The 19,422-nt window shown below is 29.9% G+C and overlaps 1 protein-coding gene across 3 annotated transcripts in view; it reads left to right on the top strand.

Moving 5' to 3' along the window:
- The first annotated feature begins 8,670 nt into the window (after positions 1-8,670).
- LOC123710903 (protein Wnt-7b) overlaps positions 8,671-19,422 on the top strand; it is a 48,693-nt gene continuing 37,941 nt past the window's right edge. For 2 of the 3 annotated variants that reach the window (XM_045663205.1, XM_045663204.1), the window contains exon 1: positions 8,674-8,831. The gene's annotated coding sequence lies outside the window, so the exon portion shown is untranslated. Of the gene's footprint in view, positions 8,832-19,422 lie in introns of all 3 variants that reach the window. The other variant, XM_045663203.1, reaches the window with a different exon arrangement.

Below are 19,422 nucleotides of genomic sequence, written 5' to 3'. Positions count from 1 at the left end.
AATATTAAAACACTTTATTAAATAATATTTAGACCGTACCGTACACCTAACATGACAGTAGACAAGCGTAGCGTAATTTTTTTCTTCATCAAAACATTGAATCGATATTCTTGTTATTTTTAAATCGATACATACGAATTTACATTTATCTTTAATTAAAGTTCTTTCACTAACAGCATTCGCAAATAACCAACCAATTTCATACTTGCGATACATATTTGCAGTGCCAAATCACTGACGTAGTTATAACTTACTAGTAACCAACCACCCTTAGCAAAATTTATACAACAACTAGCTGACCCGGCCAACGTCGTTTTGCCCAATTATTTCCAGGCATTTTTTTTAGTTTAATAAAAATAACCAATATATACTATAATAAAAAATAGGAGTTAATCGTAGAGGGGTGACTAGCGTCGTATCTATTTTTGTAAGCTGTATCATAAAAAAATAAAACCAAAAAAAATGTTTAAAAAATTAAAAATAAATTTTTGGGGTGGACACCCCTTATCATTTAGGGGTTTTGAAAGAGAGATAGTAGCCGATTCTCAGACTTACTATTCAGTAAAAAAATCATAAATATCGGTCGAGCCGTTTCGGAGGAGTATGGGAACGAACATTGTGACACGAGAATTTTATATATATAGAGATAATACATAAACCAGTGACGCTACAGCTTTTGGCCTCAGGATCCGTTACTTAATTTTTATTTCATAGACAACATAGACAGAGGTATGACACATGTCATCGAAATTTGGATTTCAGACATGCCGGTTTCATTCACCGTCCGAGCGTGTCTTGGAAGTCTTCTGGCTCAAACACATTTAAAATCCAACTAATCGGAGGAAAAACAAAATATCAATAAATATAACTTTATTTAATAAGCGTCGCAATATAAAACAAAATAACGTGCAACAATGATCTGTAGATCTATAAATTTAGAGGCAGACTTTCGCTAATTAATTATTGCAAAGTCAGCGATAGTAATTCTTGAACCTATCCCGCAAGTTTAGTATCAGCAAACGGTATCTATATTAGTCTAACAAATAACGAAATAACCTCACATTTTCTCAGTTCTAATTCTTTTTATCTAGTCTAGAAGTAATATCATCAGTCAAACCATTCTTGGTATAAAATTTGATATTTCTGTCAAAGATGGCTCGGGTCCAAGTATTTGCTGTCAGAATCCAGTTTTTATCATCATCCTTGTTCTTCTCTTAGATGCCATTCTAATACAAATTGTCCATGTCTATTTTTGAATTCTTATAGTGTGCCCTATTCAGTTGATATATCATCCGGACCCGGCGGGAGACGTCAAACTCACCAGACCTAGTTAACGTAAATAAAGGCTCTTTTTTGAAGAGGGGAGAATTGAAACTACCTTGCTGTATACAGCTTTTAGGCTTGGTCGCATGATTGGTAGGTTATTAGGGGAGGGGTGCTATATAAAAAAGCAGTAAACTATATGTTAATTATATTAAAAGTAAAAAGTTATTGTATACTTTAATAGTAAATAGAAGGATTATAAAAGTTACTTCAATGTAATAAATTCTAATAACCTGATCTATATATTAAAATACACAATTTTCAGCATCATTATAAGAAATCACTTAATTTTATCTTTTAAAGGTCACTATCGCTGTTCTAAGATAAAATTCCTTAATTTAAATTATGAAAAAATTATTAACACGAGCCAATTTTCGATTAAAAATTAATAATTTACGAATAATTTCGGTAATTCCCATAAATTTTTAAAAGTGGGGAGTGTGAGAATCATGACACAAATATGATTAACCTATTGTTTAGAATACTCACCCCCTGGACATTGTATTGACAAGGATTGTAAATGTGACTTGTAATTTGTTCGAAAATAATTAATGGTCCTCAAGTTTCTATTTTTCCGAAGTTCCAAGGTTCAATGGGGGAAAACCTTTTCTGAAAACACTAAATTACGTATAGTTTGCTTTAGTAATAAGTATATTTTATAGATCCATTAACTTATTGACGTCCGACAACGTCGATATTTGCAAAAATATTTAAATTAATTTGCGATAGAAATATAAACGTAACACCATTTGTCCTAAGATGTCAGTAATTAATTATTTACTAAATGCATCGTAATCAGAAGCGATAAGCGATTTCATAAACGATCGTTTTGTTAATTTGTCTTTATATACGGACTAGAATCACACAGTTCTAAGTACATACGTTATTAAAATAAATATAATTAATAAATTTCCTTGGAAATTTTTTGTGTAGAACAATTTTCTAGCAACTTTCAACGGTTTTTTTTTATCTAAGAATACTATTAACCTATTAGTTCACGTACATTTATAAAATTTTTTGAGTTATACTTCTTTTAACGCGTTATGGAAAAATGATGAGCGTAAATTTTTACGATGCGCGCACACGCTCACAAAAAACCGACACTCTGAAGTTATAGTCAACTTTTTAAAATAAAAAATGTCCATTTCTTTAATTATGTAGAAATATTTATTTTTGTGATATTTAAATAAATTTTATTTAACATGATAATGCGTTATAATAAAACTTTCAATGTGTTAAATACCTTTTTACGTATATTGTCGTTTATTCTACAAACGTAGAATAAGGCGAAAGTTAAAAAATTTAAAAAGATTTTTATCTTGTTACACCAAAGAAGTATAACTTCTAACGCGTGTACATAAGTACACACACAAGTTTTTAACACTTGTAAACACTTAAACGCGGTAACACATTGACAATAGATCCTAAAAAAACAACACATTAATTAGCATGCGATTACTACAATTGTCATATTTACAAAGATTATAATAAAAAATTCTGAAGGCGTTTAAAAACATAATGGTGATTCCAGAGCTACTATTAAGAATAATCTCGCTCGCTTATGTTCTGTGAACCATAGTCGCCACGTCGTTGACAAAAAGTCACTTTGTTTAAAGCAAATTAGCTGCTTCGAAAACTATAAATATGTCAAAGCCTTATCACATGCATCTAGCGCAATAAAATCGACGACAAATTGCTACTGTGACGCACGGATTGACACCATTTTGGGGTACCTTATACCCATTATACTTCAAGCGTATTTCCCTTGCTTTGGAGGCACAGCAATACCTAGAAGAAATGTCGTCAAATTCGCTCGTATCTAAATAGATATTTTACTGAAGAGATTACAGGCATTTTAAGATTGCATTCTCAGGTAAGAATACAGGCGGAACCCTCGTATAAGATTTGACACCGGTCAAAAACACTCAAGTTTTTTCTGCGCTTGATTGTCTGGACCCTTCATTTGTTAACAAATTAATTGGTAACAAGTGAGGAAAGATAAACTAATCTGTGAATTCTGGGAATATCGTTCAACCATTCTTTCATAGAACCTAGCCTTATTGTATGCAAATCAATGAATGGTAAGGATAAATAGGTCGGAATTTTCAACTTATATAGAGCTGAGATTGTATATTGATACTTTCTTGCGATCTGATGTCTGGTATGTATGCCTTAAAAGGAGTCACAAAATAAAGTTTAACAATATATTTTTGTTATACTCGGTTACATTTAAATGCAAGCGAATACTACAAACCAGGTTTTTTCATATTTTTGACAGACGTTTATAGAAAAATTTAAATAGCTAACATATAAATCGCCAAACAAATATATTTAAGGGATGTTCTCAATTCTGACTCGCTATGAACAACAATACTTTGGTTTTGAGTAATATATCACTAAGATTACTTAAAATATAATCAAGCCATATTAATAAAAACTACAAGGTAGTTGATTTTAAGGATTTTGGACTAAAAAATATTAATAAGCGGGTAAACTATCAATTGTAAGTCTGTTTAAAATCATACAAATCTAAATTGGTAAGCTAAGCTAATTGGTAATAAATGAGGGACAATCATTATTTATTTATTTGCCTTTAAAACTTAATGAAACAGACGCATATATGTGTCCGAGGTCTCATTAGTTAATTACGGGACTTACTTAAAATAAGTCAAGAATCATATAAGCCTAAGTTAGGGCTTAAGTTACTGTCCCACAAAACTATAACGGTATCATTCGAGTGTCGTAGTTAAAGCAAATTGTTTTCAAGTTAATTTAATTGAACAAGAGACGACCGATTACAGTTTAACTGCGTTTCGAGTTAATGGTTTAACTTATCTTAATGTAGATTACTATTCAGACTATTGAGTTTATATCTAGTTTCTAGCCTGTAGGCTTACTTAGATATATTGCTTAGTCTTGTATGAAGTTATATATTCAGAGGATTCAAATAAAAAAAAAATATTTCCAGTACTGTTTAACGCAAATTTATTAAGTAATTCCGAAGTACTAAGGATACCATGAGTCACCCTAGGTATGCTCTGACGATCCTGCAGCCCCTTGCAAGCCTCGCAAGTATGGTTTCCCAACATAGGGCGAATGAGGTGAAGAGTTCAGTATTTGTTTTCAATACTATGTTTCATTCCAATCTCTGTCCTGCGTGATAGTACAGGATTTCTGTTTTTATATCATAATACTTATTTAAAGATCTAACAATGTAATTATTATAATCATTGCAATCACCAAAACTTTAATTTAAATAATTCATAAACAATTATTAAAATTATATAAATCATCCGTTGGTTGACAGATAGACAGATTATGAAGAAAAACGCCGTCGGCCATAATTATTATGTTATTATTTTTATGTTTGTTCAATTTAAAAAATATTTATATCATTTAAGTTAGAACTGTGGTGAAATGTGGCCGTTTAAAATATTATATTCTGCTATTATTTTGCAGCATAAAGCGTATTAGTAAGTCCTCAGACAAATTTCTATATATATATGTTTTCGGATGTTAAGAAAAACTGCCTCTAAGCTATGAACTTATCTAATATTTAGTTGCAGCTTTTTTACATTAAATCACAAGATACACAAGTAATATAACACGTTTAAAGCCCGTCTCATAGACCATCACAATTTCACAAACTTCATTTCCGCCTAGTTAAAATCACATAATTTTTATTTATTTTGTGGCAAAACAAGCATGTCTAAAACCAGTTTAAAATCAAACTTGGTGTACCGAGTCCGTGACTATTTTTATACATAAAAAGTAAATTAACCTGTTTTTACATTTACATGAAGATAAAAGGCGTAGGTTTCGATTTGCTTATGATTTATTTAAATAATGTGCCCACGACTTGACTGATAACTTTATATAAAAGATTCTTTTTATTCTATAATAATGTGTCAAATTTTTCGACTCCATTTGTCTTTTTTATAAAGGTAGTGGTACTCTCATATGTGGAATGTGATTCTATTTAAGTTTTGATTTTACATAAAGAGAAGTTTTTACTTAATATAAAATCATTAAAAAACCAGCTATACAACGTTTTAGGCCTGGGCCTCGGATTGCTATATCTGTGGCCTTATCAATTGTTTTTAGTAAAAAATAAGTAGCATTCGACACACGGATTCGACTTTGGTATTGGGGCTGCGTATTGAACCGTCCTCAGAGATGGAATCACACGCTGAAGCCACTAGACAAGTACCGCTCTATTTCTTATAAAACATTTACTAAAGCTAGCATTTGCAATACAATATCTATTTCGTAATAATAAAAATCAAGTAGAGACAAAGTGAGCGGTCGCTTCAGATTACACATACTATTTGAGATTTGATTTATTAGATACAGTCGGCAATAAATTCAATATGTTTATCTTTTAGTCTTTATAAGGTGGCATTTTACAATTGCTTTGTCCAAATGTTTTGTCACTAGAATAATATAATGAAATTTGTTTAGATTTTAATTTAAAACAATACCGTTAAATGTTTTTTATTCATTTAAGTTATATTGTTTCGCCCTAAGAATAAAATCGGCAATATAATAATAATATTTTAAATAACGTTAAGGTAGAATATTTATATTGTTTATCAAATTGTCTAATCAAGGTTGAAAGAGTTTTGTAGCGATAAAGGTCGTAATAATTGAAATCATTGTTAAACAAACAACGAAGATGTTGTTAATTTTAAACCGTAATAAAATCTAAATTATACCCTAATAGTTAGAAATATAATTGTATATACTATCGTTACCGTATTAGGGAAAGCTGTGGTCTGCGGCTGTAACAAAGACATGTTAACGGTACTGCAAGACTAGCAAAACATTTGTTCATATTAATTAAGTACACAATATGAATTCACTTATTATAGTAACGTGTGTACAAAGTGTGCTTCGTACAAATTACAATCACAGATTAAAGAAATTATTAAATATAACGCGGAGAAATGTATCCATCGTTGTAGATATTATTTACTAATACTTATTACGTAAATTAGTTAAAATATATTTTATACCCCAAAAATCATCATAACAATTAAGTATGCTACTATTCGGTGATGGTGAATAGAACATTTTAGATTATTTGATATTTTCTTTCAAACATCATTATAGAAATGATTTGAAACATGAGAACTTAAGAAGGCGCAGCGCTAACCAGATCCATGCAACTCCCTCAGAACCGAGTTGGTCGCAATATCGCATCACGAGGGGGATCTTTATATTGAAGTAGTTGCATGGGTCCAGAAAGCATCCGCAATTATACACTGTAAATACCTAATTATGTAGGAATATTTTTTTAAATAATAATAGCAAATAATGAACACAGCAAGGTTTTTAAAAGGACTCGGAGAACGGCCTCTATGGAGTTGCTGAAAATGGCCACCGAGTTTTCATCGCAGTTTTATTGTTAATCCGACACCATCTGTTAAATACACAATAACTTAATTTATCATGTGTGGACGTTCAAAGAGTAAAATACCTTTTATATGATACCTCAATAATTCCACACATTTAAATAAAATTTAAAAAAAAATGCTATTAGAACAACATCGAACTGCTAAGTCACTCGAAAGAAAACAAACGAAAAATATGAAATTGATATGTTCTTAATATTAACTGTAAAACTGGTTTTAACAGTAAGTTAAATAGATATTGCTGGGAGCAAACCGTTCATTGATTATTAGATTAATATTTTATTTAAATGACTTCGCACGCGTTGATGTCTTTTCTTGGACGGGTTTTGATTTGTGATATTTTCCACAAACAAGTTTCTTATCAAATGATAAATTCATTAAAAGCTAGACCAATATGTCATAAATCTGATTTATAAAATAATATTACGTGTATTTCATTTACAGTAGATTTGCTTCGATAACAGTTTAGTACGGCACATGATCATGTCTAGATCTCTTTTATCTGTCATCAAGAAATCAAAAGGGTAAGGCCTTTTGATTTCTTGATGACAGATGACAGACAATAATAATTAACATTCATGTTAAAAAAAAATGTTTTCATTCGTCTATTAAATTGGATATTAAGGCACTAAAAATGATATCAAGACATCACTTTTTAACAACAAAATACGTTTATGAATGAAGCAATATAGAACGTAATATAAACGTAAACCATATGATGAAATAAAACAGCTAACATACCAAACATTTCACTGCAATTATATCAAATAATTATTAAATTACACTCCAATCACTTACTTCAACGCAATACTAAATGACATTTCTAACGCTTAACTTTATTAGGGTATATTTTTCCACATTTTAGACCACTGAACTCATATGCTTAAACTCTAAAACAACTTACACTTTCTAACCAAATTAGAGATGAAGACAACATTCGGGTTCCTGTTATCAGACAGAGTCTTGGTCGTATTTACTGGGGTGTCAAAAGCTGGTACAACAACAAATAACATATTATATAAATAGTATGAGGGAGGTTTTTGCAATTTTGCACATATTAATTTGTCTCTATTTGATGTTTATTTGTTGCCTAATATACTTTTCTTCTGTAAATATTTTATTTTAGTAATATATGATAAGTTCTAAAATAACTATTTCTAGACATAAAATTAACATTGTAAAGAGTATTTGAAATTAATTTTGACATAAAATTGTATCGTGAGGTATCAATTTTGATAGTGAAATATCAAAATTAGACTGACGCAAATTGTTGCGTTAAGTTAAATACTCATTATTGAATGTTTAAATATTAATTCACATAGACGTCTTTCATTAACAATATTAGTTCTTCGTGAGCGGCAAATTATCTAAGTCATTATTCTACAGCAAAATATTTCGTATTAGATTTTATTTTAATTGTCTTCTATCTAAATTCAATAAATATTCATAATAAACCATTTAATGGTTATCTGGTATATTCAATTTGCGAGACACAAATAATTAAAATATATGTACTTAATTAAAGTAAAATAAATGTGTGAACTACTCGAATGATTAAATGATGAAATTTATTTTAAAGCGTTCGCTGTCCACAAGGAAAAATATAAATATTAATTAAGAAAATGTAGTTCTGCAAATTGACTAATTTAAAATGAAAATCAATAAAAACTCCCTGAAAATGTTTCGGAATATATAAAAAAATTGCATGTTTTGAAACTAGAACTAGCGTTGCTAATTAGTTGAAATAATATTTTTGATGTCTAATCTAGCTTACTAGTTTAGTGAAATCAGACAAGAATTCGCCCGGAAACTCATATGGTCAGACGTTTTACGAATAGGATCGCGCTTGAGCGGTCATGATATAGTGCAAGATGTGCTTATCTCACGGATAGGTAAAGGTATGGTCCAGAGAGGACAGTTGATGCTGAGGTGTCAAGCAGAGAGCACGTCTCTCGCATACACTCTGTGATGTTTGCGCGAAAGACGAAATGTGATGTGCGTGAATAGTGTGCAGTAGAATTTTGAAAATAGAATTCTAATTTCACGGGAAAATTTTGTTATCGGGGTTAAAAGTACTGCGTTTTTAAATGTACTGTAAGTTGAAATCTAGAAACTTATAAATCTTTCTTTTTCTCTTCTTAAATAATATTTAAATTGCTTTTGTATATAAATGTATAAACAAATACTGTTTATGCTACTCTACTACTCATTCTGAAATGTTTATTAAGGGTAAAATTAATGTCAACATATTATTTAAAAACACTTTGTATGAGTAACATCAATAAAATACTGTGTAGTGGCAGAACCTCTTTAAAACAGGTGCCTATCGATGTTAAAGACGACACCTTATCAAATGATTTGCATTTATAGTTGAAACAAGTTAGTATTATGCAGAACTGTCTCTATATAAATTTCATAAGCGTAAAATTTAGTTTTGAAATAAATAAATTAATTTAATTTCATACAAATATAGAAAAATATTTCGACTGACAAGTAAAGCTAAAAGTTCTTAGTATGTTATAAGCTGACGTATCTATTAGGTTTTGTAAATAGTTAAACATATATAACAAATCATACAACATATACGATAGGTTTTAAAATTAAATTAATCTTAATTAATTGCTTGAAATATATAAAAATATACATTCATTTGGCACAGGTAAGTCGACTAAATTTATTATACGCAATTTATATTGCTTTGAATTAATACATATTTTATCGTAAGGATAGTGTTTCACTTAAAATGCTTCTATTACATAAAAAATACTGATATTATTTGAAAGTAATGATAAAAAAAGTTTATCACTCACGATCAGTTTTAAATAAAATGTATATTCAAAAATATGTTAAAGTAAAAATAATGCCATCGTGATTCGCACGTGCTACGTACCTCGGGTGTACGTAATCGTTACACTACCTGCAATAAATATTTCGCTTAATTAAAAGATAAATATTTTTTCTATTTTTCAACGTTTTTTTTTTTGTAATACACCAATTTCATAAAATCGCAGGACTTATTACAGAAACACCTTAGGAATAACAAAGGCCCGACAGTATTATATGTAAGCGAGATATATATATATATTGTAAAACTTTTACATATATATGGAATGCAATGTAATATGTGATAGGATCATTCACCTCTACCAAATAAGACATTTGTCCGCGATGCCTGCTTTTAGATTTGAAATTCTAATACTGACCAAATCGTGCGCAAGTCTACCTCGCTCATACTGGCTTTGCAGAAAATAAGCTTCCCGTGTACGATACGAGCAAGCTTTCTGTTTTAAAGTTATTTTGGACAAAAAAACATGTAAGGATTTTCATTTGAATCACTTCTTTATCGTCATTTTAAATACGATTATGTCATGTAAATGTGAACCAACCAAATAATTCCATTGCCTGTGATATTCGGATAAAGAGGAAAGCGTAGTTAAAAATAGCCAAACGTGCAGACTTTGTATATAAAGATTTCACTTGATAAATACAAATATTGATTTACGTTCGGCGTAAACATGTTTCCTCATTATTAATAAGGATAAAGGCCAACACTTTAAATATTATCTCCCGTAAAAAACTAGCGTGATTCTTATCTATCTAGCTACTTATATTGGCGAAGAAAAACTGGTCATATTTGACACAATATTATCTTAATTTAGTCAAGTATATATTATAAATAATGTCTTAAAAGCAACATTTAAATAGGTCATTTGGTAAAAAAATACGATTTAAGACTTTTTTGTCGTTGAAAATGCGTCCTGACATTTATATTGGCAAAACGGTTTCGTGTTAAATTTTTTTTTATTGAAAGGTTGAGTATTGAGTAGTCTTTTGGCTGAAATGTTTTAGTAATCTGTACCTTTATTAAAACGGTTGACGGTTCTTAGTCTGCCAGTGGGTTGTCATTTTCTATTAATATGCGTGGTTTTGACTATGGTCAATATTGATTTCTAAAATTAATGACACCCTGAAGACTCGTTATAAACCGACTTTACCACAACATAAAATTACAATTTTATTACCGAATATATGATGATTTATTCGTTAATTGCCGAGTAGCAAATACTTTTATTTATAACTTTATAACCAATTAGAGAATCCTTTTAAATTATTTGTATAGATAATTAATTTGTAAACTTGATTTATTTGTGCTTTAATTGGAATTATTTATATTGCCTTCTTCCTAATATGTTCTCATAATTATGTAATCAGACACAATATTTTACTTTTAAAGTTTAAACGTATAAAAAAAATGTTTTATTTTGCCTTGTCTTTATCCTTTATTTGGAATAAAATATTCCATTATTCAAATATGTTAAATAGCTTCAAATGGTTCATTAATAAATATTATGGAACAATTATTATTTTAATGTCTATAAGTATCGTAGAGTACATAGAAGAGTATAAATTTCGATGCAATTTGGGACCTTTAGATAGATTTATTTTCTTATGTCTTAAACAACTTTAATTTGTAATTCAGAGGGATTTGAAGGAATGTGCCTTGAACGTTAAAATGTCTAATGCCATCCATAAGTTTCTAATCTAATTATACTATACCAGAAACCTACATGAACTGCATTTAAATATACATAATTATAATAATGGAGGAATATAATGTGGGCGGGAAGTAGATATAATAATTACTAAATTGAGATATCTTAATCGTAGACATAATTATATGGTTAACATCAAATAAGCAAAGGATTTAATGCGGTTACAATTACAATAATTACAATATTATAAAAAATTCATACAATACGTTGAACAATTATTTTCTGAGTTATGCCTTATTTCCAATGTCTATAAGTAAACTCCTATGTAAAGATTTTTCTAATGATTTTATTTTGATGATATAAGACAGTTTCAGCTTGGTAGTGGTATATACGTGATAGGCAGGCATGTATGCCTGCCTATGACGTATTAATATACACGTTGCACCCAGTAAGAATATATATGTGTTATAGAAATTAAGACATTTTCAGTAAACTCCTACCACAGATTAGAGTAAGAAGGGAATGGAAAAATAGAGCAGAATGACGCGGAAAATTAAAAAACGTGCAGTGTCAAATCAAATCATTTTTCGTAAGATTTGCTTGTGCAAAGGGAATAAAGCGACATTGTTTTTACTAAAATATCCAACATATTTTAACTATGTATTAAAATCCTTGAAAGCTTAAGTGTGAAAATCGAATTACTACATTTACAAGATAGAACTCACTAGTTTGTAAATATTGAAAAGGGAAAAATATCTACTAAGTAGCTATTTGTAGTTACATTTTTTTTTCATATGCATTTGTCGCGCTCCTGAAAAGAAAGCTATTGTTACATTACAAGAAACCATAGTGGTTTTCAAATGTAATATATTAATATTTAGATTGTATTATTCTGTAAAATAAATTTTCAAAAATGTTGATGTTATAAATCGTCATACAAAACATTATTAATTTACCACACCACAATTTTACATAAAAAACAATTTATAATTACTTTACGACAGATCAAATGATTAATCGAATGGATTAGTCACAAAAAGCGTGTAACTGACAGTAATTGGGATTAGAAGTGTTATAAATTTAAGTATGATTAAAAATCCGCTTCCGTGACTCAGTTGCACAAGAAATTATTAAATTCGTTTCTATTCCCGTTTTAACAATTTACAATATAACGTATGATAAAGGGTCTTTCAATATTTTCGTACCAAAAGACAGACTTCGTCTTCAGTGACTGTCTTTGACAATGAGTAGTTAAACGCTTACTGTGTCTGGGCAAAACTAAGATTATAATTCTTCTACACAGACGTAGTGTCGTATTATGCAAGAACGCTCATTTGTAGATATAGTTTCTAAAAGCTTCAATGTTAAAAATAAGAAATAGCTAATAAATGTACTAAAATTAAATCCCATAACTTTGAGGCATGGGGTAGTTTCTGCGTTTGTTACATTAATAAATTTTGTTATTGGCTATTAGATCATCATCCTTCTATACCTAAGACCCAAAGGCCATTTCCTCATAATGTTTTTTTCACTGTACCAGCATGTGGTAATCGCAAGGATTAGAATGCAGTGCTTCGGGTTATATTTCGGGTTGTACTCGCAATATCTCGCACTAATTATCAAATATTTTGAGTTTAAATAAATCTCGCCTGTAGGTACAAAGAGTTTTAATAAGCGCTATTTATGCATATGTAATCATAAATGTGCAGCCTTGGCACACACATATATTTTGCTCAATATATTTCTATAATTAAACTGTTATCAGGAACAAGACAAACAAATATCAATCAAGGTATTAAAATGATAAAATCTCTAACGCAAAGCTCAATCATTAGCCACTATCGTAGTAATCTACGGACTTGGTATTAAATGGTATGCAATTTAAAAATTATTATAATAATCCCTAATGACGGCTACCACATTTATAATGTAAATAGTTTTACGACTGTATTTTATTACGGAGGACGGCAAACATAAGTTCATGCAGATTTTTACGATAAATTATAGAAGTTTACCAGATTAAACGCGTTAAAAAGGTCCTTTCAGATATATTTTCCATTATGAATCTACTGATTAATAATAATCATGCCTTGATTACAACAAAAACATTTAACTAAAACGCACTTGATCACTTAAACTAAACCAACAAAAATATTAACTTAAAGCAGATAAATAAATATAACATATAAATAACTGTTATTTTAATAACTAAGAATAATTTTAAATTGCATAAACAAGGTGAAAATTGTGATAAGTTATTTCAGCCGAATTTCACGTAAAACAAAGTGTATTCAGAAAGAAAGATAAGATTTTTTCATTTCATTGCATATGTCAAGGATCTCTACAAATGAAGTCGCAATTCGTTATCACTAATTGAGACCAAAATTCTGCGAAGGTGTCTGAATGTACGCTGAAAAGATTTTTGGGTAAACCTTTGAATTTGTCTATGCAAATGAACGGGGGTTTTCAGTGTTAATTCTGAATGTGTGATTCTTGAACTCTTGACAAGGTGATTTTTTTCTTTTTCAATTTCTATGAAACACTGTATAAGACATTTTATTAACCAATACTTTCAATATTATTTGCCGACTTAAAAAAATGTCAGGTGGTATAAATATCAACGTGCCTTTTCATTTCTTAAAATGTTTTGGTGTCGCGAGTTACGCGGGTGCCAGCTGCGGCACTTACTTGACAATATTTTCAATACGTTATGTAATGGCATATCTGTTTGTACTAAAAAAGCAAACTCATATATATTCTTTAAAAACACTATTTGTAAAAAATTAAAACTAAAAGCTTTTTTATAAATTATTTAAGTAATCATAATCTTTGGGATTGATTTGTTCCATTTGTATAACTCAAATTTAGCGATTAAAAGAGTGGTGGTTTTCTTGCCAGTTCTTTTGCCCGCTCTACACCCTTGACTTCAGAACTGGTAGAAGATATAAATTTAAAATCAATTTTACATCTTTTCTGTTGAAGTTCATAAGTGTACTTGTTTATCTCTATATGAATAAAGTTATTTTGATATTGAGTTTATAATTTTGGTATAGTTCCTTGCTAAAGGACAGGTTTTTATTCCGATTTTATTGTGACAATAAGGCTTAAATTTCATATATTAAGGGTGGATGTGAAGAGTCACAATAATGTAATTTAGTATGATGCATAAAAACACTTTAAAATTATGAAACATAAAGGTCAAATGCTAGAATACCCATTTAAATCTTTATCGCAAGATCTTGGATTAATAGCTTTCAACAAGTGGCTTTTCGTTAAGTCGTAATTAATTTTAGTAATAAGTTTAATATATCATATGTCATTGTGTTGAGACATCAAGAAGGTAACGCCTATATAAGACTTTACCGATTTTAATCTTTCCTTAATGTTTTGCCGCCAATATTAAGTGATATTTCATGTAATCGAATTGGTGATCATTTTTAAAACAATATCACTAAATAATATTTATTTTCATATACAGACCGGTATTCATGCTAACGAACAAGGTTCTATCTTTTCATGTTTCACAATTGGCTCTGTGTATCTATGGTATATTTTGACGTTGTTAATACGTGGGTAACACTAAAAATGTTTAGAACTGGCCATTTAGAAACATTGCTAATGAAACTTTTTTGAATTTCAATTTTGAAACTCTTTGGTAATGTAGTATATTGCATTCCTTTGTCATTTGTTTTTTGTAAATTGACGGCAAATCTAAAACTCTTATTACTCGTGAAAATGAACCTAACGCGAGAAAAAAAAAGGTAAAGAAAGGAAGAATTCAAGAAAAAAGATGATTGCGTCATTCTTTGGTCGGTCGGTTGTGTTTCATACTAACCTTGTTTATCATTATATTTAAAATGACATTTAATATATAACAACTGTTTAGTATGAAACATTTATGTAGAAAACATGAGTTTGATTTTATGCTTTATGTATAATTTTAAAGTTCCATACACAGAAACTTTCTTTTAACATTTAATCAAATATAACTTTCTTTAATATTTAATCTGCCTTGTCGTCTCTCTCGGTCCATCACTGTAATATTTCGTCAGAAATATGAATGAAATTTACAGTTCTCTCATCAAATAAACATACAAACTGACAGCAAAATTGAGAAAAGGTTTGATTTCATTCATGTTTCAAAGGACATACAAGCTGTTTGACCCATTACAAATGAACTAAAATAGAAAATTAACAGAATTGTGTGCATTTAGGTCACTTCCCAGTATTATTCTAAAAGCTTTGGTCAGTCGTAAACTGGCTAATTTCGCTTTCACTTTATTTATGATGTCTGACAAATTTTGACACATTTTAACGACCCATTGCACATTATTCAAGAATGTATATGTAATAAGGTAAATACATTATTTACGATTTTATGAAACTTATATTCTTATAATAGACTTTTCATGGTGAATTTAAATAAACACTTTAAATTCGAAAAGGAAGCAGATATTTATTTAATTTTGGACACCTAAGTTAAGGGAGTCACTGTGGACGTCCTTTGTCCTATGTAGGGGTCATACGACATTAGGTTAAGGGACACAAATAAATAAAAATGACAAAAAAATATTATCAATATCACTTTTATACAATTCAAAACAATTAACTAACAACTTTTTACAGCACAGTTTGCATTTTTTTTCTTCCTTAATTACACCATTAAAGTGAAATAAAAATTATTCTACGAATAACGCAAATGTAAATTGATTATTACACAAGTCGAAGTTCCGAACGTTATAGCTGTCAGTGAGAGTGTCACGCTGACACATGACATTGACAAATACTGCAATGATTTAAGTGTTGAATGTAGCACTTGACTAATGTAGTTGAAATTGATTAATTGAATTGTTCACTAATTATAATATTAGTGAACTAAAAAAAGTAGAAACAAAAGTAGAAAAATTGATTAATGATGAATCATGTTCATTACCCGATACTTTATGATGGCCTACCGTACTGGTTTTCATTTATAGTTATTATTGAGCATTTCTTTTGCTACTTTTCAACACCAATAGGTTGGTCGTACACTGAATGGTGTGCACGTTCCGTTAGCGATGCGATATTAACATAATTTACATGAAGTTGTTATAGTTTGTAATGTTTTTATCCTTAGATTTGCTTTTTCTTTTTCCTCTCTGTTTTGGTAAGTTTATAAGGTATTCGGTATCTTTATTGTCTAATATTTCATTGATTTTTTTTTGTATTACAATTTATGTTCTTTGATAAATAAATTATGTAAATAAATAAAATTATTAAAAGGTCTCGCCGGTACCCCGAAACATCCAAAAGTCCAACAGCTCATTTTCCACGGCTGCGACATCAACGCAATATTCGTAGCATGAAGATTACAAATAATTTTTTTGTAATCGCTATCAATATACTCTTACAGAGTGCCGATGCTAGTATCTATGTGAAATATATTAGAAATCTTTAAGAAATTAAAAAAATATTCACACCATAAATAGCAGATGAAAATATTGTATGATTTTACTATTTTTAACAAGAGTTTATTATAAAACCTACTGTAGAATTAAAAATGAGTCATTGAGTTATTCTCTAAGTAGATTCTTTTACGTAAGTATGCTTCACAAATAGTTCGCCCTTATAAGCTGCGTGATTATATTTAGTGCAGTTTTTTTTTTATTATCGTTTATTGAGCGTCAATCCTTACAAGATAATACTTCTGCTTTCCGCAATAATTCATTATTACACATCAAAGTGATTTTAATCCGTAACTTCTAAGAAATAGAAGTGATTTTCGCATAAATTTATAATCCAGTTATGTATGACTGTTATGGTGGAGCGAGTTTTTACTAACGCATTACGGGTTCGATTCCCGAGCATTTAACAAGACGACCGAGATAATTAAGAACTAATGAAAGTTTATCTACAGTTTTTAGAATTTACAGTGGTTTAATTTGTATGTGACGAGGTTTCTTGGTTCGGTCGTGGTATTTCAGAATTCCATGAAAATTTAATATACCTGAATATCTTGTCTAATAATAGTAGACATTCATCATTTATTTTAAAATCAATATTTTTTTTTTCTTACTTTCCATCATTGTCTGTGCAACAAAGCTGGATTGGCCTAGTGGCTTCAGTTGGAGTGGGAATAGCATCTCATCTCTGAGGCTAGATTCCAAAAAAATTAGTGTCGCTACTACTAGGTACTTATTCCTTATAACCAATGTTTTCCTTGCTTTTATATTATGATATGATATATAATGATATCAATATCAAGTCGCCGCCTTCTCATCTTGTCTTCTAGTAATATTCCAAATATAAGAGATTATTCACCACTGTAATAAGTACCCACTGTAGTATTGTTACATAAAAAAATAACCTTATTGCAGTTGTTAATTGATGTTGAAAACTGTAAACACTTTGTAATATCGTGGGAACATTTCTTTACGTAAGTAACTAAGTAAATTATTTCTGTTATATTTAAAAGAATGATTATACGTCATAATTTACGTCGGTCCAGGTATTAAATTAGTTAATAAAACCCGACAATCTAAGTAAAACTATTTGTCATAGTCATAGTAAAACAAATGTTGTTCATTTGTGTATATTACTTAACATGAAATCCGATTCCAATCCTAATCACAAGTATATATAGGACTTGCGCGCTGTGGAAGGCTTTCAGTGGTCTTCTCTAGGAGATATAACCTCCAAATATTAAAAATAACATATTCCTCTCTAAAATGCATCTTGCACTGCCATTGGTGTCCATGGGCTGCAGTATCTGCCTTTTATTGCTGCTCTTAAGGTTTTTTGCAGGGGTCAATGTTATATTGTTATATAAATAAACATGTGTGTATACCTTTTTATATACGCGCGTTAGAAGTGATACTTCTTTGGCGTAGCAAGACAAAAACATTTTTAAATTTTTTATCTTTCGCCTTATTCTACGTTTGTGGAAAAAACGACACTAACAATAAAAAAAGCTTTTTAATACATTGAAAGTTATTTTAACGCTTATTTAAATATCACAAAAAATATTTGTACTTAAAGAAATGGATATTTTTTGTTTTAAAATGCTGACAATGCTATCTTCATGGGGTCGCATTTTTGTGACGGTGTTAAGATGTCGGTTTTTTGTGACGGTGTGCGCGTATAGTAAAAATTTACTTGCATCATTTTTCCTTAACGCTCCAAAAGAAGTATTTTAACTTCGAAAACTTTAATGTTAAAAAAATATACTTAAAAACTTATGCACCCTTCGTATTTGCTTTTGAATACAAATTGGCAGTAAAAGCAAATAACGCTAAACTACTAAAGGACGTTATGCCCCACAATTACTACGTACTTTTAAACAAAAAAGAACACTCGACACAGAACAAGTTAAGACAATATATTCGATTGATGATCATTATTCTTAATCTAGGATAGCTTGAACCAATTTACTAATTGGGTTAAACTGTTAAATTTTATCTACGCACTTCATTCCGCCTCCGTGTCTTAGTTTGTAACGTGATACGAAGTCGATACGTTCGTACCTGAGGTCGTAGCTTCGATCCCCAGCTGTGCCCAATGGACTTTCTTTCTATGTGTGCATTTAACATTCGCTCGAACGGTGGAGGAAAACATCGTGAGGAACCGGCTTGCCTTAAACCCAAAAAGTCGACGACGTGCGTCAGGCACAGAAGGCTGATCACCTACTTGCCTATTAGATTAACAAATGATCATGAAACAGATACAGAAATCTGAGGCCATTGATTTTTTTTGCCTTGCAATTATAGCGGTCATACAATTTTTTGATACCATTTTTATAGTTCGAGCGCGACAGCGCAACACTTCTGTCCAGCGAGATAATACCGTCCGATTAAAAATTGCGATGCGACATTAAAAAAATACACTAATATTTCTAATATAAAAATATATCAAACTGCTTTTATAAATTAAGTTATCATTATTGTCTTTTGTTAACATAGCTTTTACACATTAAGAAAACACTTTTTAAAGGGATTGAAGCTATGTATTATGATTGAAAAACTTATAATTATTTACATAATTTAAATTTTTTTCCGACGTTTCGCGTGCTTTTCAGCGTGCGTGGTCACGCATACATAGCTTCAATCCGGTTAAAAAGTGTTTTCTTAAGTTATTATTTCCAAAAAGATAAAAGTCTGGTTTTGTGTATTAAAATCCTCTATACGTTGCACAGAAACATTAATTTGTAAGTGACT

The sequence above is a fragment of the Pieris brassicae genome, chromosome 6 (assembly GCF_905147105.1).
Source record: "Pieris brassicae chromosome 6, ilPieBrab1.1, whole genome shotgun sequence".
Lineage (NCBI taxonomy): Eukaryota > Metazoa > Arthropoda > Insecta > Lepidoptera > Pieridae > Pieris > Pieris brassicae.
The sequence above is the reverse complement of the archived record's forward strand: the minus strand, read 5'-3'. Positions and strand labels throughout refer to the sequence as shown.